The 25,365-nt window shown below is 40.6% G+C and overlaps 1 pseudogene; it reads left to right on the top strand.

Moving 5' to 3' along the window:
* Positions 1-9,624: 9,624 nt before the first annotated feature.
* LOC147441744 (uncharacterized) lies at positions 9,625-24,997 on the top strand (annotated as a pseudogene).
* The last annotated feature ends 368 nt before the right edge of the window (positions 24,998-25,365 follow it).

Raw genomic sequence — 25,365 nt, 5'->3', positions numbered from 1 at the left:
TGTGGAGCTTCAATAGCCTATCAAAAATACGCATGAATGCGTGTAATGTACAAAAATGTACATTCGATAGAGGAAATGGAAAGATTGGATTCCAAGCATGGTCCTTTTGATCACGGTCTGGGGCATTCAGCATGGGACATCTCAAAATAAACGCTTCCCATTCTCTACCTTCATCTCCGACATCACAACAATCTAAACCTTGTTCTCCATGCCCTTACCATGAAAGCATGAACTGACCTTTGCAGTGCTCTTATGTGATTTTTGTCCATTAGGTTTGTACCCTCGAGTGCAAAATGGACAAGGCATGAGAGAAGAATCCGCTTGTTTGCAGCCAAGCAAACACTTTATGGTCTTCAAATCCCCACCTAAGTGCCACTCCACATCATAACTACCAAAACTCTCAATCTCCAACTTCTGACCTATAATTTGGGAGTGTATTACTTCTGTGATCCATGGAGTTCTCTCAAAAATCCATGAAAGTACTCCATTGGTCTCTTTGGGCACCTCAATAGCACCCAACCATCAAATGTCTTTCTCTGATTGCACGTTAAAAGATGGGGTGGGAGATGGCTCGACTAAATCCCTTCACTTGGTTTGCAAAAAGGCCGCGTTCATTAGAGTGACACTTAGCCTCTCTAACCTTCGGCCTTTCACTATTTGACACTCATCGAGTTTCAGCACAAAAGGGACCTTTGTGCCAAGCACTACAAAATAAATAATGCTAAGACCTTAAACTTCAAAATCTATGATAAGAACAATACCAAAGAAAAAAGTAAAGTGTGTCACCTTCTTCATGTAACTTGTAAAATCTAAGCATGGCTTGTTGAAGCCTTCTAAGATCCACAAAAATATTGTTCCACATTGTGTAAGGAAAGTCCTTCTTCGAAGGTCTTATGGATTGTTTCTTACCTTTTTTCCTTGTCTTTGTTGCGCACGAAGCATAAAGGGAAGTTGGCATTGTGTCCTCAATGTGTAGGTATGTCCCAATGCGGGAGAACACATCTTCGTTTGTGGTCTTCTTTGCGAGGTTGAACTTGTGAGGAATGGGAAATAGGTTTTCCACAATGCCATGCTCTTTTAAGGCATCCTTTAGGAGTTGGAAAATAGCATGATAGGCTTTGGTGCTGATTCCAGCCTCATCACAAGCTTGTTGCACGTCATCATCACTAACCACATTTCTCAATTTACGCATAAGGTCCTTGGTGACTGCATCCTTAGTGTGATTACCTCCAGGTGATTGTAAGATAGAAATCACATCCTGGATATTGAGACAACTAGTGAGAAGGTTGATTTGATCATTTTGGCTTGTTCCACCGCATGCCTCCTGGATGAAGTTTCTAGCAACAAATAAAAATAAATGTTAGAAAATAGTGTGAAGTAAGAATGCATCATGCAAGTAAAGGCCAAATCACCTTGTGGCTGTCACTCGTCGTTTGCGTGCTCCTCCCGAATGTGCAAGAGTTTCAATGGATGAATACGTGCGTTTGCGTTCCCTTACACCAAGGGGTGTTTCTTTCAAGTATGTGATGGTGTTGGCAAGTTTCTTAATGTGGGACTCCTTTTCTTGCATTTGTTGTTCAATAGTTTTAACCACCCTCTCGGAAGAGGCAACACTCTCTTGTAATGCCGTCCTCTTGAGGTGAAGAGCTTGACATTCTTGCATCCACATATGCAAAGAAGCACCTACACCCATACACAACCGCTTGCAATAGCCTAACAAGCCTGCTTCTCCCCTCCCAAGAAATTAAAGAAATGTCGAAAGGCTATTAAAGGATGGATGGAAACGGCTTATAGGATCGTAAGGGTACAAATGGCCATCCACCCAAATGTCAACATTGGTCTCACAAGCGGTGCGACGTTCCTGTGATGACATTTGATCACCCTCACTAGTGGTCTTTGGTGCAAACGCCGTGGGTAAGCGAATATGTATGCTTTTGGTGTGCGGAGTACGTGGTGTTGGAAGCAAACAATTTTTGATGTCCATGAGCACCATGGAAGCTGTTGCGTGAGAAAGCAAATGATGAAAAGATATAGGGAGAGGGGTAGGGAGATTGAGGAAGATGGGAGGAGAGAAGAAGGGGGGAGGGAGGGAGAGATTGGGAAGGAGGAGGAAGGTAGGGGCAGGGAGGGAGAGGAGAGGGAGAGAGGAAGGAGGAGGGAGGAGGAGGAGAGAACAAAGTGTTTTTACCTTTTTGGGGGAAAAGATTTTTGAAAAAATGGACTTTCTAAGCTTGTGAGTTAAAAAATGGGTCAAAAAATGATATTGGATATATATATATGTTGGGAGGGAGTTTTAAGTAAAAAATTAGTGACCCACGTTTTTGCTGATGTGGTCACACCCCTATGCTTCCTTCACTTTAAAAAAAGCTAAAGAGAGAAAGTAACCCCTTAGGTCCACATCCTACATTTGTCTAAAAAGAAGGCTAGAAAAGCCTACTCAAAACTACCTTCTTCCAATGCCCTTGCCCCCTTAACCCCACACAACATTAGCCTTAATCCCTAAAAATTAGGATTCCTTACAAGGCCCATGCAAGGTTCATATTTCTCCTAATGGATTAGAGGAGTGTGACTCCTAGATTGAAGTGTTATGCTATTTGTCTCCTGGATTGGGGATGTTTGTTGTCTACGCTTCTGGATTGGAGTGTTGTCGTTCTTCATCAAGTTGTAGCCCAAAGTTCAAGGGGAGGATTCCTCTTTTAATGTCATCCTGTGTGGATACCATGTGTCATCCTTAGTGTAAAAAGAACCTTCATTGTATTCTTCCTAGTCCAGACCTCAAAGGGAGGATTGTAGGTGTGAGCTTTGTACTAGAGTACTAGAGTATGAGTCAAGGAGGGAAAATGTGGACTTATCCCACATGTATTGGTGCAAGGTTGTAGAGCTACTTAAAGCTCATTTCATGAATGAATAAGGAGGGAAAATGTGGAATTATCCCATGGTGCAAGGTTGTAGAGCTACTTAAAGCTCTGGGAAAATGTGGAATTATCCCACATGTGTTGGTGCAAGGTTGTAGAGCTACTTAAAGCTCATTTCATGAATGAATAAACCAAGTCTATTTTGCATTACGTCTCTCTTGTTTATGGTGAGCTTGTGATGGATTAACAACAACTCAAGATTGTATTTATAAGTCCAAGTTAATTAATCTTGGAACCTAATTTGCTTGAGTAATAACATAGCTTGAGTAATAACATAGCCTACACACACTCACTTGTATGCACAATGTTTATCTTTCATCCACCCTAGCTAGGACGATCCCATTCCCATCAAGGGGTATTGGTGTGAGCTTTGCACTAGACTACTAGAGTATGAGTCGAGGTAAAAGGTGGATTTATCCCACATGTATTGGTGCAAGGCTATAGAGCTACTTAAAGTTCATTTCATGAATGAATAAACCAAATCTACTTTGCATTACATTTGTCTTGTTTATGGTGAGCTTGTGATGGCTTAGCAACAACTCAAGATTGTGTTTATGAGTCCAAGTTAATTAATCTTGGAGCCTAAGTTGCTTGAGTAATAATCTACCCTACACACACTCACTTGTATGCACGATGTTTATCTTTCATCCACCCTAGCTAGGACCATCCCATCCCATCAAGATGCTTCTAAAACAACTCAAAGATATAAAATTAGTATTCACAACCTGAAGTCAAGATGCTCCTAGAACAAATCAAAGATATAAAAGCAATCTTCATAAGACACACAAAAGGGAAATGCTAAGATGCACCATGAACGCTGTTGTTCCTCCCCAAAGATTGATCACTTCAAGTGGGATTTGAGGATATACAACACTACCAAATGAGCTTAAATTTACTTATTTTTAAATCTCGATTTGCCTAAAAAACAAATAACTCCTTTTGTGCACAATTTTGAGGAGTGTATAGGTGATGGTCCTTCTCTCTCTCTCTCTCTCTCTCTCTCTCTCTCTCTCTCTCTTTGTGTGTGGATAATGGAGGCGATGTTCCTTCTTTTGATGGGGTATGTATCAAGAAGGACCAAAGGTTTGTCTTGGTTGGTAGTGGTTCTAGGTGTAGCAACACTTGTTGTGGCATGAGATGAGCTGCAATACTTATAGTAGTGTACAAACACAAGAAGAGTGGAAGTGACTCCTCATCATCACATGAGAAGTCTCCCTACCTTGCGTTTGCTTTTTAGTGCATATTCTCAAAGCATGTCTAAACAAGAAGGCCCTCTCAACTAAAACACCACTTTCTAGTTGCTTATGCACTCCAATTACTAGAGTAGTGCATAATCGATGCACAAATCCATTGTAGGCATCCTATTGACTAGCTAAAAGTTTGGGAAGGTCCAACCACCCTCCACTCTAGAGGAAATTTTTTTTCTCCATCTTTGTCAAGATTTACAATACATGGGATCTATGTAGATGCCAATATTGTGGCTCCCATGTTATTGATTGCAACCCCCTGTTCCTGCCACTTGTTTGTCTACCCTCTATGCCTCCTCCCCCACCCCTGACAGGCTCATGATGTGCATCGAGAGAGAGAGAGAGAGAGAGAGAGAGAGAGAAGAGAGAGAGAGAGATAGACTCCCTGTGCATGGCTAGCAAGGGCGGAGAGAGAGAGTGTGGCTTGCTGTGCATGGCCAACAAGGACAAGGAGGCAGAGTGCCTCACAATTGAGGAAAACACATATTGCTTCTTCCTCTGTGCCGAATGCCCCCTGCTTTCTTCTAGGTCATCCCTCAGGCATACAGGTGGTCCTGAACATGCATTGCCTCCCATGCCTTGTGTCCTCCTTTGCCCCCGCTTGCCTCTATCTTGGTCACATGCTTATCAAGTATTTCCTTCACCATTCCCACTTGGCTGCTGATAAATATCAGACTGTGCATCCGAGTCAGCAGGAGGAAAGTGGTTTAGGTCAACGCAACCGAGGCAATGCACACGCACAATTTTCATCGCACGCATTCTTTACCTTGGCCATTTTACAATGGGCCCATCACGCCTCCTCTCTCTCTCTCTTCCTTGAATTTTAATGAATGTGTCCCCTCTCTCTCTCTTCAATTTTAATGCTCCTCAGGCGCTGCCTTTAGAAGCATCCAAGCTATGCATTTAAATTTAGAAAGCTTCCAACCCTTTCATTTAAACTTCAAGGGTCCAAGTGGAGTTTGCTTAAAAGACTTACTGACACTCACACACGCTTGTGAACTCCTTATAAGGTAGGTGATTTAAAGGAAAAACATATATATTATACATTCTCAAATTGCCCCTCCACACACACACACACACACACACACACACACACACACACACACACACACACACACACACACACACACACACACACACACTATGGTACTATATGTATTCTGAGTACAATTTATTTATTTTTTCCCTTCCACACACCCCCCCCCCACACATCCACCCGCCGCCCCCCCACATTGATCTCACTTTTTACTGCTTAATAGCATGCCATATAATCGGACCCGGCCCTTGAATAATTAAACGTGTAAGCTTCTTCTGGAGTGTCAAGAATGAGTAACTCCCTGTTCTCATTATACTGAGAAGGCAGCCTCTTCTTCTCTCTGGCTATGGATCTCCTCTCATGAGGGTATCTGCGTGCCGCTTGATGATTTCACACAATGGAGGGCGGCTTGGTTCACTCATTACTCAAGCTCAAAACACGTGCAGTTCAGCCTATTTAAACAAGGTGAGGGCGCACCTTACCCCTCACTTAGCCTTTGATTTGTTTTGTTGTGTGTTGTTACTGCTTGCTTCACGGATTGAGCTATGGAGCTCGCTACTCAAACTTCTCAGGTGCTTTCTCTGGCCTTTACTTGCCTTACTGCCGACTCTATTTAAAAATCTAAGTAGTTAGTAGTACCTTACCATTTTTTTGATTAGCATGATTAGGAATGGGTTCATCAGAAGCTTTGTGGGGTTTTTGTTTTTATGCTTGCAGACGTGACTGGTTTTTTTGACAGTTTGCTACACCAGGGCTCTTGTACACTATACTTATTGCTCTTGAACATTTATGGTATGACGGTACTTAGCATGGGATTTGGTTGCTAAAAGTAGTTGATATCCACCATTGGATTACAATCGAGGGGTTTCTGCCTACTGGTTTTCTGGAATGAGACTGCGTGCAACACAAGCATCTCTCTACTATGTATTTTTTAGGCTTTTTTCAAGCTGCTGCAGGTCTTTTCGACTACTGCCTAAACTAGTTTACGGCTTTAAACTGGTTTTCTCGATTAAAAGAGGTTATTATTTGCCTTTGTAGCATTCAAAACGTTGGGTACCTTGTGTTACTATGCGGGAAAAGATTGACATCATGTACATTTGACAACATGGATGGGCATAACCCTCCTTTTTTTTTGAGGGGATGCTAATGGTTGGTGTAATAAGATCACTATTCTTCTCTTTCTGAAGGTAACTATATGGCAGTTACTTCAGGCTTGGCATATGGAAAGAAACCAAACTATGGCTCTTTATATGATGTGCCTCGTTTAAAGGATGGATTCTTACTACTATTCTAGCCGTTGGTAGTATTGTATTGCATGATATCTACCGCCTTTTTGGTACTTGGAAAAACCTATCGTATGGAGGTAATGCTAAACTGTTGCATTTTTTGGACCTATGTACTGGGTTATGTTGCTTTCATGCGTCGGAACATGTTACATGACTTACTTTGAACGACCTAATCAGTGTGGCATTTACATTCACAATCTTTTTTGTTTTGGACGAGCTAGGCCTCTACCTTTTGGCTAGCCATTAGTGGATAACTAATTTGATTAAAATTACATTGGACTTCATTACAACATCAATTCTATAATTAGAAGGAAATTTCTTTGCTTTAATTACCAATAGAACCTCACTATTATAATTCTTTTTTAAAAACTCATGTTGTTTGGATTCTTGGGGTATTATACCACTCTGATTAGAAGGTGGAATCTGCCACTTAGATTGGAAGTAATAATTAAGAATATAAACATAAAAGTTTTACTAATGTCCTAGGTTGTTTAAAGTAAAAAAATTCTTTAAGATGGACATGGATAACAACTGGTATGGTCCATTGATACTTGTAAAACACATCCAAGGCTAACTGAATTGTTGTCTTGTTTCGATGGATGCAGGTAAGGACTCTATCTTATCTTTGAAGGTTTCTTTACTTTGGCAAGCTACCCTACTTTGGATGGAACACTCACTGATGACTTGGGAAGTTCTTTTACTTTCTGCATACTGAAAGGGGATCTCTTTCCTACAAACATTGTACTTAAACAATTCTAATACTGAGTTGTTTTTGTACATATCTAGTCCTTGATTCCATGGCTAGTTGTCTTTTGAATGTAAAGGTTCAATAATGTCTTATTCATTAAGATTTAACATCTACACACACATCCTATACATAAGTTTTTTTTGAGGGGAACCGGGATGTTGGCTTTGGAAATTCTCTTCAAGATTGAGTTCTAAATTGGACCCACAGTTTGTGGTTGACTGTTGTTAGGTGGTCCCTTTTAGACTCTTTTTCTGGTTCCCTGCTCACGGCTACTATAGTCTTTGACTTTGCTGGTTGAAGGTAAAAAATATTACAATTACTGTGTTATACTTCTATTTATGTTGACTCTGTTCCCTTTTCAGGACTGCTCACCTTATAGAATGATGGTTCCCATGAGCACTAATCACAACCGTGAAAATCATGGAAAGATTCTTGAACAGATTAAGCTTTACCTTAAGGACCGTAAACCAAAGAATGACTTGGCAGTTATAACTAGACCTTTCCTCTCTAGGAAGGCCAAATATTGTATTACCTACTATGGCAAATATAAGTGAACCTCACCTCACTGTTTTTGCAGACTCTTACTCTCTCAAAAGGATTGGAATTGACCTCGGAGCCCCTCTCAGTGGCCTCTTCTCTTGTTCTCAGATGTATTAGCAGCTTGGATGCTTCACAACTAATTTATGATTTGAAACTTACCTCTGACAAAAAATTATTACTCTTACACATGCTGTCGTTTAATGACTGGGTTAAGATTTTAGCAACTTTGGACAAAGACTCCATGGAAGGAGTAAATTTAATTTCCCAATATATTGCCTAGCTTCCTCTTTTATCCTCATAGCATCAACAAGAGCTTGCTTTGTTCTCCTCCTCTGGTGCAGATCTGTCTAACTTCCTTAGAAAGTTATGTGGGCTTAATCCCTCTTTTGTCTGCGCACCAGCCACCCCTTCTATTCCTCAAACTGGTGGTATCTTCTGTCGAGATAGTGCAACCCTTGAAGCTGTTAAGGAATTTCAGAGTAATCTTTGCTCTCTCAATGACTCAAACCTCCTTGAAATTGTGCCCAAAATCTCTAATTTTCTTGTCTTGCCCGTGAGACAAATTGAAATTGAATCCCTCGGGGTTGACCATCAGCTTTGGGTTCTGCCTAACAAAGCTTTCTTAGCTCCTAATTTAAGTGAGACTTAGGTTTACCTTGCCAACCTCCCTGCCTCTACTATGGAAGATTTCAGACTCAAGATTCTTAAAGGTGGGAAATTCTTGGATAAAGGTGAGCTCATCAAAGCACCCTTCAACCTCAATCTCATCGACCACTCCAAGTGCCCCTCAAATACAGGCCTGTACATCCGTACCAAAGGAAACAAGGAATTTGCAAAGAGTAACCCTGATTTTTACACAGATTCCATCTGGTATGTCTTTCGTCCTTATGTGAAATGTGTTTGCAGATTTTTTGACCCTAAAGCCTCTTGTGAATCCAGCATCATGTGGTTTGATCATGCCATCTGGTTGGACCTACTTTTCCCGGAGAAACCTGTGGACTTTCATCTTTCCCTCATTTGCCCCTGGTTAGGTGGCCAGGCTAAGCAGATTGTAATTGCACAGATTGCCTTCAATATCTTTTGTGGACTTATGCATGATATCTGGAAGGAGTTAAAAGCTATGAACCTGGCCTATACTTAACAACTTATGCTAACTTTAAAGGTGTTAAGCTCATCACTAGTCTTCTTAAACTTTGTATTGATGAGGATGACTCCCCTGCTCTCAAATGGGCTAACTCTTTGATCACTCCCAACTCCTTCACTTCCTTCTTACACCTAGTTCATCCTCCAACCGAGGAAAAGTTCGTAGCTTTACAAGAGGGAGAGGTAGACCTCCTCCCATCAGGAACTTCCCTGAATTTCAACCCTTGGGTGTATTGTAGGTTGCTACAAGCCCTTGCGGAAGAAGAACTCTCAACAAAGAGGATCTAGAATATGGTTTCATCTACATACACTCTCTCTTTCACAATGTACTCCTCGATTGGATTCAACCTAAAAATCTTTTTGTGAGTGCTTTGATTTATTTTTTGGTAATCACAAGCTACTCAACAATATACTCATAGGATGGAAATATCATCATCCGATAAAAAGGTTGATCTATAATAATGACTTTCTTCGGCAGGACTCTGTCCCTCATTGTACATGTGTTCAATTTACCACATTTTGCAAAAATTTTGAGGATTTTGGTAACCATGTTTGCACTTGCGATCTTAGCATTATTGAAAATACTAAAATACATAGAATTTTGGCCAAAGGGCTCAATCATATACCTAACTTTCCAAAAAACCCTTATCTTGCCTTATCAACTATACTAAGATGTCTCACTGACCTTGTCAGTGCTCTCCGACTGGAGATGACGATCCTTCCGGACTTAAGGGAAGTAGTGAAGGAATGCTTCCTTCGTAAAATTTCACAACTTCCTAATAATTGGTTATCATCTGAAGACTCTTTGCTTACTTCTCAGCTAACTCTTGATTTTCGAAGAATCTCTGATAAATGGTTTGTTGTCGAGCTTGACAAAAGCTCTAACTGTCCCACTATTATTTGCAAATACCTGGCTTGGAAAGCCGCTCGTAATCGGGTATCTGGTAAGGAGTTCTGTCATATTAATAATACACAAACTATTTCCAATATAATTTCTAAACACTTAGGATTGCTTGGTTACTCAGTGCTGAACACTAAGCTACCAGTGCTTTTTCCTACTTATAAAATCCATAAACATAGGTTCAGGTGGATATCTGATGCCTCCAATTGTATCTTTACTGATATCACCAAGGATATTACTCTTTGCCTTGACCTTATTCTATCTGAATTTGAGCTCATTTGTGCCACTAAACATAAAATCTTCCAGGACTTCTTAAATGTCCAGTATAATCCTTCTCGCTGACTAAAAACTCTACGGAGGTTTCACTTAACCTTCCTCAATATATCTTCCACATCTTTACTGATCACATCACACAATGTTATGAAAATATTTCACTGAATGGGGATCTTGGCCTTAAGACTGTTTTGGCCAAGGTAATAAATTTGGCTTTTACCAATGCTAAAAGGAAAAAGCTTTTTTACATCTCTCTTTCCAAAACACCTAGGTGGATTCACTTATCTCACTCCGTGCACCCCCTACACTTTAATGAAGCAAAGCTTTGCTCTTACATCTCGTGGCTGCTGAATAACTGCACTATTGTTTCAGGTGGCCTTTGCTTTAACCAATGCCTTGGCATCCCCATGGGTTTTTCATGCTCTCCGCTTATGTGTAATATTTACCTTGCCTTCTTTGAATACAAGTGGTGTCTGAAGACCATGGAAACCTACAAAAATAAACTTCCACAGTTCAAACATACTTATAGGTACATGGATGACTTACTAAGTATCAACAATAGGGAATTCCCCAATGAAATTTGTCTGATTTACCCTCGTTGCCTGAAAGTGGAACCTACCTCTCTCCTTGAAACCTCCACCCCAATGGGGCTTTCTGCACATTTGTCATTTCTTAACCTCTCTATATCCCTTCATACCCCATCTGTTGGTGGGTATGATCTTAGGTTTGTTTAGAAAAGGGATATCCTGAATCTGCCTCTCATTGAATTCATTAAAAAGAATAGCAATAGGCCCTACAAAGCTGCTATTAGCTCATGTATCTACCTACTACACTTAATTTGCTATTCTTCCTCTAGCCCTTTCCTTGCCTGGGAGGAGGTCTTTTTGCTAATAAAAAAGTATCGCCCCCCCCCCCCCCACCCCCCCCCCCCCACCCCCCCCCACCACCCCCCCCCCCCCCCACCCCCCCACCCACACCCCCCCCCCCCCCCCCCCCGCAACGCCCCCCACCCCCCCACCCCCCCCCCCACCCCCCCCCAACCCCCCCCAAAACCCCCCCCCACCCCACCCCCCCCCCCCCCCCACCACACCCCCCCACCCACCCACCCACCCACCAACCCCCCCCCCACCCCCACCACAACCCCCCCCCCCACCCCCCCCCCCCCACCCCCCCCACACCCCCCCCCCCCACCCCCCCCCCCCACACCCCCCCCCCCCCCCCCCCCCCCCCACATTGATATGATAGGACACTTTTTACTGCTTAATAACATGCCATATAATGGGACCCGACCCTTGAATAATTAAACATGTAAGCTTCTTCTGGAGTGTCGAGCGTGAGTAACTCCATGTTCTCATTACACTGCAGGTCTTTTCGACTACTGTCTAAACTAGTTTTTGGCTTTTTTAACTGGTTTGCTCGATTAAAAGTGGTTATTCTTTGCCTTTGTAGCATTCAAATCGTTGGGTACCTTGTGTTACTATGCGGGAAAAGATTGACATCATGCACATTTGACAACATGGCTGGGCATAACCCTCCGTTCTTTTAGAGGGGATGCTAATGGTTGGTGTAATAAGATCACTATTCTGCTCTTTCTGAAGGTAAGTATATGGCAGTTACTTTGGGCTTGGCATATGGAAAGAAACCGAACTATGGCTCTTTATATGATGTGCCTTGTTTAAAAGGATGGATTCTTACTACTATTCTAGCCGCTGGTAGTATTGTATTGCATGATATCTACCGCCTTTTTGGTACTTGGAAAAACCTATCATACGGAGGTAATGCTAAACTGTTGCATTTTTGGACCTATGTACTGGGTTATGTTGCTTTCATGGGTCGGAACATGTTACGTGAATTACTTTGAACGACCTGATCAGTATGGCATTTACATTCACAATCTTTTTTGTTTCGGATGAGCTAGGCCTCTACCTTTTGGCTAGCAATTAGTGGATGACTAATTTGATTAAAATTACATTGGACTTCATTAGAACATCAGTTCTATAATTAGAAGGAAATTTCTTTGCTTTAATTACCAATAGAGCCTCACTATTATAATTTAAAAAAAAAAACTCATGTTTTTTGGATTCTTGGGGGATTATACCACTCTGATTAGAAGGTGGAATCTGCCACTTAGATTGGAAGTAATAATTAAGACTATACACATAAATTTTTTACTAATGACGTAGCTTGTTTAAAGTAAAAATATTCTTTAAGATGGACATGGATAACAATTGGTATGGTCCATTGATACCTGTAAAACACATCCAAGGCTAACTCAATTGTTGTCTTGTTTGGATGGATGAAGGTAAGGACTCTATCTTATCTTCGAAGGTTTCTTTACTTTGGCAAGCTACACTACTTTGGATGGGACACTCACTGATGACTTGGGAAGTTCTTTTACTTTCTACATACTGAAAGGGAATCTCTTTCCTACAAACATTGTACTTAAATAATTCTAATACTAAGTTGTTTTCGTACATATCTAGTCCTTGATTCCATGGTCAACTGTGTTTTGAATGTAAAAGTTTAATTATGTCTTATTAATTAAGACTTAACAGCTACACACACACACACACACACACACACACACACACACACACACACACACACACACACACACACACAAAATGGATCTCTTATCTATGAGCATTCTCACACATCCAAATAATGCTTGCATGAAATCTTATGTTGATAGTATGGAAGAGAGAAACACGCACACAATGGGTCTCTTCCTTGAACTTTGCTTCATGCATGTTGATGGAGTTAATTAGGTAGCTTCCATTTTCCAAGATACACCATGGATCTCCAAATTCCTAGCCCCGGTATTTTTAACTCATATTTACTGCAGTGGTTGCACATACATAATGATCAATCTAGATACAAGATTGTCCATGAAGCACGAATTCTGTGGTCGCATGTGAGCGATTTCATTGTTGGGGAGGCCAAATCCACCAATTATCCAATGACCTTAAAGAGATACACACACCATCGGTGTATGCTTTCACAACTCAAGCTCATCACAAGCCACACTTGGATAGAGAGAAAAGTGTGAGTTTAATTTTCTTCTCTAGTGTTTTAATCCCAATTTGGTTGCGGTTTTGGTGTGCAAATGTAATGCATTTTTTGGTGTGTGATTCTAGGTTCTAGTGTGCATATGGCCCAAAATACTCATCGGATACAACACCACACCATCCGAGTGAGGTTGAAGGAGAAGACCACATTGGGGATTTGTCAAGCTTAGTGCCCGTTACTACAAGGAAGAGGCATGCCCCACTCACTAAAGGCTTACTCTTCAAAGGTTGCCAGTGCCATTTTAGTGTTAAGCGATTGGCTAAGGAGCCAGATGTAGGTGTGATGTCTTACATCCATCCCTATCACACCAATAAGGCGAACGAGGTATGTCATGGTTCTTCTAATCCAGATGCATCTTCGAAGTTATCCCCTTGGATTTCATTGCACAAAAAAATATGGGTATCAAGTATGCTTTATCGTGGCTTTTCTCCCCAACAAGTCATGGAGAAGCATATACAAGCACTACACACTTAAAAGGAAAAGGATCCTAATTACACATTGGTGAGGGATGACTCCTTGTGCATACGTGATATCATGAATATAGGTAGCAAGCTCTCCATTGAGCAATATCAAATGCATGATAATGATGCCGAAAGTGTGCAACGTTGGTGCAATGAAAATATGCTCAACATATTCATATATCAACCACAAGATCCAATGCACAATGTGGAGTTTATGCTAGGCATCCAAACTACATGGCAAAGAGATATTTGCTACAAGTACGGAAATGGAAATCTTCTCGCAATGGATGCAAACTTCAGAACAGTTAAGTACAAGGTGGGTGTTATTGGCATTTTCATAATATGCTTAATCAAGTTCACTATGTAGTTTGCTGCATTCTACTGACAAGCACTCTTGTGTTGTAGTTTTATCTCTACACTATACTAGTCTTTGATAGTCATCACAACGGCGTTCCCTTTGCATGGATCTTGACTTCTTCGGGCCCATTTGAAACGACATGTAATGGCTCACAAGCTTTAGAAACCATATGTTAGATCACTTTAAGTCTTGGGAGCTAGAGATTTCATGGTTGACAATGCTGAAACAAAAATTGGTGCTTTACGGTATGTTCACCTTTTTTGTCACAATCATTGTAAATGACCACAATTGCATTATAAGTCTCACATATGTACATGCTTTTTGCAGGACTGTATTCCATGTACATATTTTATTATGTTTATGGCATGTCAAGAGGTGTTGGCTAAGGCATCTCATCAAGAAGGTGAAGGATTGGCCAACAAGAGCAGGTATGGTTTGTGCATTGGGATTGATTATGAATATGTATGGTTAGTCTATCTTATCAGAGGATTCCACAAAGGGGGATGCAAAGCTTTTGTTAGAGTCCTACTTAAAGTACAAGGAAGAGGAGGAGTTCATCTTGTTTTTAAAAACATATTGGGAGTCAAAGATAGGTACACAATAAACTTCCTCTCATTTGTTTTTTTGTGTATTGTCATTATATCCCTCTCATAAGATTCATGATTTTGTAGATAGGCATGCGGGTACGTGCAACACGCAATTTCCCACATGCAGCGCAACACACAAATGGTGCTATTGAGGCATACCACGACCATCTCAAGTACAAGTTTTTAGTCTCATCAAAGAGATTATTGGCACACAAATATGATTGGCTTCTACACAATCTAACAACATCATGCCCACCCTTTTATTGGTTCATGCAACAAAGTGAAAGAAAATGGCTTCAAGTGCAACAATGCAATGGAGAATGTCATTGAGAACTCCTACCAATGAGCATTAGGAATTCCAATGGATATGTCAAGCATATGGATTCTTCTTTAGGTGTTGCATTGGTGCAAAGCATTTTAGCACAAGGGCATTTCCACATGGTGTACAATGCCGATTGTGATTGGGCATGTTGTACTTGTTGGTGGGCTGAACAAGGAAATGTTTGCAAGCACCAAATCAAGGTAATGCTTATGAAAGGCAATTCCCATTAATTACTAATACCACAATGCTTGCTCATATATAGCTGTTGGGAGAAGAGGGGGGAGATTGACCGCTTAGAATATTCAACATAAGCTTTTCAAGCCATCACCATCAAACTGTCCACCTCTTCTTCCAATTTCCAAGCACACACACTCACCTAGACTATGACACACACACACACACACACACACACACACAGTAAACATAGAATTGACATACACAAGCTTGTAAGAGAGTGTAAGAGATGTGTAAGAGATGGAGACTAGATTAGAGAGTACACAACAAAATAACCATAGCTTAAGAGAGTAGAGAAGAGAATCTGCAAGAGAAAGGCCTAAATCTAGCCCCAAACTCCACGGCACCTCTCTTGTGGAGTTGGTATTTAATATATTACTTTGAGTTTAAGGTGCCAAAAATTGAGGCCCCTCTTTTACAACCACTTTACTTTTGCAAATGAGTGAAGCTCATTAGTTCTTGCATGACCCATAAGGGGAGTTCCCACTACAACTATTTACAGAGCCATAGTGGCTTATTGAAATGATGTTCTAAGATACTGTGCAAATATAAAATGGCCAAGAGTAATTGCCGTCGCCTCTCCATCAACTCCCCGCATTCCACTCTACAAAATCATCATCAACTCAATTAGTAAAATAAATAGATAACACATAATTAACCATTACGCCCAGCTATCCCAATTGCAGCTAACCACTACAATAGGAGGGTGCCCAGTCTCGTAACATCCCTCCCACCAGGGATAGAAACTGTCCTCAGTTGCTCAATAGAGAAATTAACTGGCCCGTCAGTGATGGAAAGTGTGGAGAAGGTCAGGAAATTTGCGAAAAAACTTTTCAGGCATCCATTTGGCATCCTCTCTAGGGTGGCCCTTGAAAGTCAAAAGGTAATGGTTATAAACCATTCCAGTGCATGTAGTGGTGGTTTCATGGTCAACTATTTTGTCAGGGATGAGTTGCTCTTTTTGGTCTACAAGTGAAGGTGGGTCTTCATAAATGTGGTGTGTAGGTAGGGGTCCTCGGAATGGGCGTAAAAGACTAATGTGAAAGGCATTCTGAATGTGCTAATGTGCAGGTAGGTCTAAACAAAAAGAAACATCATTAATGACAGCTGAAATTTTGAAAGGTCCATAAAAACGAGGAGCAAGCTTAACAAAGACATTAGTATCAACACTTTTGATCCTTCGTTTTTCAATGCGAAGTAAAACATGATCACCTTCTTTGAATTGGTGTGCCTTGCGGTGCTTGTTAGCATGCTTGGTGTAAAGTTCTTGTGAGTGTTAAATATAGTGAAATCATTAACGGCAGGCACAACATTAGAAAGACGTGAAGCAGGAGTAGGAAGTGAGTGACCATATACAGTTTCAAATGGAGATTTACCCGTGGCAGTGTGAGTGGTGTTGTTGTATGCAAATTGCAAAATATGTAGGTATTCATCCCATTTCTTAGGTTGAGAAGAAACATAAGCCTTTAACAAGTCAATAATAGTACGGTTGGTGACTTCGGTTTGACCATTAGATTCAGGATGAAATGCAGAAGTGAAGTCAAGTGTAGTGCCAAGATTTTCAAATACAGTAGTCCAAAAAGCACTACAAAATTTTGAGTCTCGATCAGAAATAATCACTCTAGGCAAACCATGATGTGGAAAAACAGTCTTAAGAAACAAAAGTGCAGCTTGATGTGCTGTGAGTGTTTTCTTACATGGAACAAAGTACGCTTGTTTAGAGAGTGGGAAACCAGTAACAAAATCCATGGAAATATGTTCCCAAGGTCTTTCAGGAATGGGGAGAGGGTGTAAAAGTCCCAAATTCTTCCCTGTATAGCTGCTTTGATTTTTTGACAAATCAAACAAGTTGACACATACTGTTTAACATCCATTCTCATAGTAGGCCAATACAAATCACGAAATAAATTTTGAAAAGTTGCAGCGAATTCTCTGTGTCCAGCATAAGGTGGTTTGTGCAATTCTTCAATAATTAAGGTACGGAAGGGTTTAGTCACACACAATTTTTGTTTGAAATAAAGGAAATTTTCTTGAATAGTGTATTCGAGAAATGTGTGTACAGAATTATTAAGCATGTGCAACCATGTCGTTTTGAAGTCATCATCATGTACATAAGTGTCAGGCATAGTGTCAAATGAAGTTCCCGTAATGGTTGATAGATGATTAAGTGAGGGTCTTATACTCAAAGCATCAGCTACAACGTTTTCTTTACCAGGTTGGTATTGAATGTTGGGCTGAAAACTTTGAATAAAAGCGGCCCACTTAATATGTCTATCATCTATTAAGGGCTGAGAAAGTAAATATTTGATACTTTGTTGATCAGTTTTAATGATCAAGTCAGTACCCATTACATAGTGTTTCCAGATTTTCAAAGCATGTACCACAGCAGTCAACTCTTTATCATAAGTACTGAACTTTGTTTCAGACGGTTTGAATTTACGACTTACGAAAGCAATTGGATGGTTATCTTGCATAAGGACTCCACCGATACCTTTCCCACTAGCATCAGTGACTACCACAAAGAATGGTCTTTCAAACAGGCAATTGCAATACAGGTGCATTAGTCAAAGCATGTTTAAGTGCATTGAATGAGCTTTCTTGCAAATCAGTCCATTCATAAGGCGTGTTTTTCTTCAGTAAGAGAGTCAAATAATGTGCTTTGTAAGCAAAATTACGAACAAATTTCCTGTAATAGCTACAAAGACCAATAAAAGATCGAAGCTCATGCAAGTTTTTGGGTCTAGGCCAGGATTGAATGGCTTCAATTTTCTTTGTATTCCCTTACCCGATACAATATGTCCCAAATATTCAATTTCAGATTAGAAAAATGAACTCTTTTCAGGATTCAAATACAAGTGATTTTGTGCAAGCAGATCAAATACACGTGTTAAATGCTGTTTATGCTCTTCTTCAGATTTACTGAATACCAAAATTTCATTAAAAAAAAACAATCACAAAATCTTGATGGTCAATGAAAATTTGATTCATCATGCGTGTGAATGTAGCTGGTGCATTTGTCAAACCAAATGGCATGACAAGAAATTCATAGTGTCCAGTTTGTGTTCTGAAAGCAGTTTTGTAGACATCATGTTCAAACATTTTGACTTGGTGATATCATGATTTAAGGTCAATTTTGCTAAAGATGTGTGCCCCTTTGAGTTTGTCTAATAGTTCATCCACTCTAGGAATTGGAAACCTATTCTTAATGGTGATTTTGTTTAAAGCCCTGTAGTCGATACACATACGAAAGGTTCCATTTTTCTTCTTGACAAGAAGTACTGGAGCTCCGTATGGTGAACTACTAGGTTGGATTAGGCCTCGGTCAAGTAAATCAGTGATTTGAGTTTGTATTTCCCTGTGTGCGGTAGGATTTACACGACAAGGTGCTCTACAAGGAGGTTCACTACCCGGTATGATGTCAATTTTGTGGTCTTCTGGGCGTGATGGTAGAATTCCAGGTGGCAGATCATGCATGAAACAATCTTTAAATTGTGAGAGAAATTCATCGTGTGTGGAATGACATGAAGTTTTAGTTTCAGCAGAAATTTGATTTACCAATACTAGATATGTTTTCCCCTGTTTTCGAATTGCTCGTTTGGCTTGAGTGTGAGAGAGAAGTGGAAATTTTTGTTGTGCCAGTGTTGCTTGGATGGAGAAAGTTTTATTATTATGAGTGAGAGACATTGTACGTGTTTTATAATTAATCAACCGGTCAAATTCATGACGAAATGGCATTCCCAAAATCATATCAAGACCATGCAATGGTGCTACCAAAAATGTACGTGCTTGTGTGAATTCACCAATGGAAACTTCAACAGTGACTTGAGTTTTACAATTAAAACGTTGATTATTAAAAACAGTTTTGACCTTATGAGGTGATGAAATTTCAGAGAGTGATAGTTGCTGTGCCAATCGTGTGGAAATGAAATCATGGCTACTACCATCATCTAGCAGAATGGTGACATTTTTACCCTTAACAGTGCCTTGCACTTTAAACAAAGTGTGAGGAGATATAGAAGTACCTGAGGATGGGTTGTCATCGTTATCATAATCAGGATCATATCCCTCACCGTAGTTAACTTCCACTTCGTTGTCGTCAGGTATAGCATCTTCGATGAGGTTAAGAGTAGATCTGTTGGGAGAAGACGGGGGAGATCGACCGCTTAGAATATTCAACCTAAGCTTTTCAAGCCATCACCATCAAACTATCCACCTCTTCTTCCAATTTCCAAGCACACACACTCACCTAGACTATGACACACGCACACACACACACACACACATAGTAAACATAGAATTGACATAGACAAACTTGTAAGAGAGTGTAAGAAATGTGTAAGAGATGGAGACTATATTAGAGAGTACACAACAAAATAACCATAGCTTAAGAGAGTAAAGAAGAGAATCTGCAAGAGAAAGGCCTAAATCTAACCCCAAACTCCACGGCACCTCTCTTGTGGAGTTGGTATTTAATATATTACTTTGAGTTTAAGGTGCCAAAAATTGAGGCCCCTCTTTTACAACCACTTTACTTTTGCAAATGAGTGAAGCTCATTAGTTCTTGCATGACCCATAACCTTAGGGGCACCACGCCTGGCTGCCGATGTTAAATTTCCTGAAAGGAGAATCTCCTTTAAGTTCAGGGAAAAAGACATGTATATAGATGCTAAGGAAATGGCCTAACAAACCTCCTTATAGAGTTTCTCAAGCTCAACAAGAGGAGATTATGCGGCAAGTGCATAAGTTAGTTGAGAAGGGCATGGTTAGGCCTAGCTCATCTCCATTTTGCTCACCGGTGCTATTAGTGCAAAAGAAAGACGGCACATATCGTATGTGTGTCGACTATAGAGCACTAAATAGGATCACTATCAAGAATAGATTTCCCGTTCCATGGGTAGAAGACCTATTTGATAAGCTACAAGGATCGACCTACTTCAGTAGGATTGACCTAAAAAGTGGCTATCATCAAATAAGGATAGTTGATCAAGACATTGTAAAGACCGCATTTCGCACCACATTTGGTCTTTACGAATACATTGTCATGCCTTTTGGCTTGACCAATGCACTAGCCACATTCAACCGCTTGATGGAAAAGCTGTTCAGGCCTCATCGAACCTTCACTGGAGTGTTCTTTGATGATATTATCATCTACTCTAATTCATTAGACGAACACAAGCAACACCTCCAGGTAATATTTCAAGTTTTGAGAGAGAATAAACTTTATGTTAATCGAAAGAAAAGTGAATTTTTCTTGCAAGAGATTCAGTATTTAGGTCACATTATCTCTCAAGATGGCATCCAAATGGATCCATCAAAGTTAGAGGTAATAAAAGGATGGCCTAAACCAAGGAATCTTCATGAACTAAGAAGCTTTATAGGTATGTGTGCATACTATAGACGCTTCATAGAAAAGTTCTCACAAATTGCGGGACCATTACATGATGTAACAAAGAAAAGCATTAGGTATACATGGTCTGCTAAGGAGAACAATGCTTTCGAAAAGCTTATCTCTCAACCTATGCTTACACTACCGGATCTCTCAAAACCATTTGAGGTCTAATGTGATGCTTGTGGTGATTGCCTTGGAGCTGTTTTACTCCAAGAAGGGCATGCCATAGGCTATGAGAGTCGAAGGCTCGACCTTGTTGAGCAAGCTCTAGGCATATATGAAAAGGAATTCCTTGCAGTTCTACATGCCTTAGATTCATGAAAGCACTATTTATTGGGAACTCCTTTCATTCTGCGAACGGATCACCAAAGTCTTAAGTACTTCATGACGCAGACCAAGCTCTCCAACAAACAAATGAGGTGGGAAAATTTCCTTTCGCAATTTCATTTTCATATTGCTCACATTGCTAGCAAGCATAATCAAGTAGGTGATGCACTCTCAAGACGGCCGAGAGTGAATGCGGTTTCCATAGAAACTCACAATGATCTATCTTCTATGATAGATGAGTACGCTATTGATCCCGATTTTAGAGATATGAGTTCAGCCCTTGCATTAGGGAAGAAAGAAGAACCATTTACTTTACAAGATGGTTATCTTCTCTATGGCAATAGACTATGCATTACTAACTCACTATGTGAGAAAGTAATGTATGAATCTCATGCTCCACCTTATGCGGGGCATAGAGGGATTCAGTCTACCTTAAAGGGAATTGAAACATATTTCTATTGGCCTACCATGAAAGTGAACATACAAGAGTATGTTTCTAAATGTGTGGCATGCCAAAAGACAAAATTTGATAGAGGGAAGCAACTTGGATTGCTTCAACCCTTGCCGATCCCTAATTCACCATGGGAGAGCATATCCATGGATTTTATCTTTGGATTACCTAAGTCTATCCATGGGAATACGGGAATATGGACGATAGTAGATAGGTTCAATAAACAAGCTCATTTCATACCTGTCAAAAAGACTATCAAAGCCCATCAAATGGCAACCCTCTTCATTTCACAAATTTTCAAGTACCATGGCTTGCCAATGTCCATAGTGTCGGATAGAGATCCTAGAATGACCATTAATTTTTGGAAGGGTCTCTTTGAGAATTTAGGGACAAGGCTAAACTTCTCTTCGGCCTATCATCCACAAATGGATGGCCAAAGTGAAATAGCTAACCTAACCATTCTCGATCAAAGATCCCAATGGGAGAAGTACTTACCCTAAGTGGAGTATGCTTACAATAACACTGTACATATTTCCACGGAAAAAGCACCTTTCGAGGTAATTGAGGGAAGATCAAAAAGTCCCTTGCTACTTAAGGTACATGGGAAGATCTTCGCTACAGATGAGTATAGCAGAGACCTACAAGAATCTTTCCAAAAGATTAAGGATGCTATCTCTATCTCACAGCAAAGGCAAAAGGCTGCTGCTGACAAGCACAGAAGAGCCCAAGCCTTTAAAGAAAACGATTGGGTCTTGTTAAAGTTTCCCAAGGCTCGATTAAGGCACAAGACGAGCAAGAATCCTACGGGCCACCAAAAGTACTATGTTAAACTAGCAAAAAGGTACTATGGTCCCTTTCAGATTCTTAGGCCAATCAATGAGATGGCCTATCAACTCAAGTTGCCCAATCATTGGCTCATACACAATGCTTTCCATGTGAGCCTATTAAAGCCTTACAGAGGAGAGCCACCTCAAGAACCAACTATTGAAGACCCGCCAGAGATCGAGGACCAAGAGGAGGTGCTGCAGCCCGAGTCCATTCTCCGACATGAAGACAAGGTGCTAAGAGGCGGTAAGACTATCCGACGATATCTTATTAAGTTTAAGAATTATCCTTTTGAAGATGCTAGATGGATGCAAGGCATACAATTAAAGGATAACCTAAACCTTGTCAATGCTTACAATGCTTCCCAATGAGTAAGCAAATGTACAAAATGTTAAAAATGAACAAAGTTTTTGTCTTATAAGACTTTCTTTTTCTTTATTGTGCACAAAAATGAAGTAGTATGCATGCTTAGATCAAGTTTGCGGAGACGACGTCTCCCAAACACCAAGTAGAGCTTGTCACTCTATTATGGAAGACTGATAGGATTAATTTGCAGACATGCTTGCGGCAGCCTAAGGCTCTCAAGCGCCAAATGGACTAGTCATCCATTGTGGAATGATGTCGTAGGGTAACATAGGAATCCTCTACCCGCTAAGAAAAGGACTCATGAATATGCTTTATCTTCTCTACACCATAGTCGAGGACGACTATGATTTCAGGAGAGAGGTAATGTCATAATTATCAATATCTAATTCTCCTAAATGATTTTCTCATATTAAACTGATCATTTAATGTGGGGAAGTGCCAGGGGAGAAAAGGCTAAAATATTGGTTAAGCTAGCAGACCGGCCACAGTAGGGATCCAAAGGAGGGAAAATAGGGATCCAAAGGGGGGGCCATCTTCAAAAGAGCCATGTGAAACAATGGGCTAAAAAGACCCTAATGTTCAGCCCATTAAGACTTCCAAAATGCTAAGGTTCCAAAATTCAAAGGTTGTGTCCAAAGGGTTAAAGCTTAGGGGGCATTGGATGCTTTGTGTGCTCTCCAAAGTCAACACATATCCCTACATGGGAGGGGGCGAGCCCTTCTTCTAGGGGATGAGAGAGAAAGCCACACACACACACACAGGCTCCCCTTTACACAAAGGGAATGAGGGACACATGTCAGCTCCCTAGGCTAGATGCCCACAAGGTGTGCCCTGTTTCTATTGGATGACCCTTGAAGTGGACCAATGAGAATTAAGCTAGAGTAAATCTAGTTTAATTAATTTAAAAACATTTAATAAAAGAAACCAATGAGAATTAAGTCTCCTAGAAGACTATTGGGCAGTCTCCCAAGGGGTCCAATGAGCATTCAGGAGCCCAATGGCTTGCCTAATTCCTATTGGCCAGGAGGCAAAGGGGTCCAATGAGAGTTTAGTTTAATTATTTAATTGCCTAAAGCTCTCACAAAAGGGGAAAGGGGGACACATGTCAAAAGGCTATCACTTATGCTGCTTAATTGTGATTGGCTTGACTTGGGGAGGGCCAATGAGGCTGGAGCAAGAGCAAATAGCAAGGGGGCTTGCCCAAGAGAGAGAGGGGGCTGAATTTTGCAAGGCATTCTCACACACACACTCACACAATCTCATGTGTGAAGAAAGAGAAGACTATCTCTTCCCAAGATTTAATGGAGAGCTCATCACCTACTCCAAGCTTGTGAGATAGAAGCCTACATCAACACACTCTTGGCATGTGGATGCAAATCCAACCAAGAGCCAAGCTTCAATGCATGCTCATCTCCTCTACCATGCTAATTACTAAGCTAAGATATGCTAATATAAGTGATTATGTGAGGAGATGTATATCTTTCTCGTAAGATACTCCTTCTTTCTCTCAATCTACTCTTATACCCTGCTAGCTCTCACCATCTTTGAAGGTGTGTGAGGTCTTGGGTCTGAGAACGGGGATAATTAATGTTGTGTTTGCTAAGTGTTTTCAAGACTAGTTAGTGCATGAAGCTTTCATCTTCATTGCACTAACTAGTCTTGAAGGAACACAAAGAATTGTATTGTGCAATGTCTCTCTTGATGGGAGAAACCATAATACAAAGCCTTTTGGAGGGGGGACCGGCTCCATGCAAATCCGGTCCTCAACTCTTGTCATTAGCTTAATTTCTCTGTCTTTTGAAAGTATTGTCGATGCTATCTAACTAGGTGTTATGCTTTTTGTTGCTCTCTCCACCCAAGCACTCTTGTAATTCTCATTAGGAATCTATTCTAATGAAATGCCCACTATGTTCATGCTCATTTCCGCTACACACAAGTTATTAGGCCATTAAATGTTACAACGCCCAGCTATCCCAATTGCAGCTAACCACTACAACAGGAGGGTGCCCACTCTCGTAACAATAGCGGTTTGAACATGTTCTCAATGCTGAGACAAAACATGGCCATACTTACAAGTACAGACAATGGTCATGAGGCATCAAGTCCTGGATTGCAATGTCTTGGAAGGGGAGCCTAGTATGGTGGAATCGTCAACACACGCCACAAGCATGCAACCACTTCAGCATATTTTTGAGGAGTTGATTGACCTAGTGGGAGAGGACAAGGTGCTCATAAAGGAGGCATGTGAAGGACTAAAGTGGACCTTAGGTCATGTACACCTGGTGAAGGCACACAAAAAGATGGACAATGAAGCTAATGTGGGCTTCATCACTATGGAGGACAATTTTGGAAACACACTCAAGCGTGCACAACCATTTTGTGAGAGGAAGTATGGAAAGAAGCTCCAAGAGCCCATTGTCCAACCCTTCATGAAGCCAAAAAAGCTACATAAAGTCTCTATGCAATCAAAGTTGGATGCAAAAGCCAAGAAGCTCACCACAAATGTAGAGTCATCTTGAGGTCTTGGCTTGTGGCTATCTCGTAAATTTTGTGTTTCTAAACTGTCCTAGTATCTTTTGTTCATGTTTTGCAATTAATTCATTGTACCCTTCTCTCCAACATTTTGTGTATGTAAACTCACCATCATAACCAACACACACACACCACGCACAACATTTTGCAGGGGGTTGTGATCTCCACTACTCACAAGAAAGATTTATATGTCTATTGAATTCAAAACAAACTAAAATTGGATGTAAGCAGCACTTAAAGAAAGGTAGGCAATGGCACTATAGCCACTCATTCCATTTATAGTTCCTGCCAATATCTTTGGTACCAAGCTTAACTCCATTTATAAATCCAACTCATTATTTTTGTTTTGGGCACA

This window comes from Adiantum capillus-veneris, chromosome 15 (assembly GCF_014529385.1).
Source record: "Adiantum capillus-veneris isolate H3 chromosome 15, ASM1452938v2, whole genome shotgun sequence".
Taxonomy (NCBI): domain Eukaryota; kingdom Viridiplantae; phylum Streptophyta; class Polypodiopsida; order Polypodiales; family Pteridaceae; genus Adiantum; species Adiantum capillus-veneris.
This window is presented reverse-complemented; position numbering and strand designations above follow the sequence as displayed.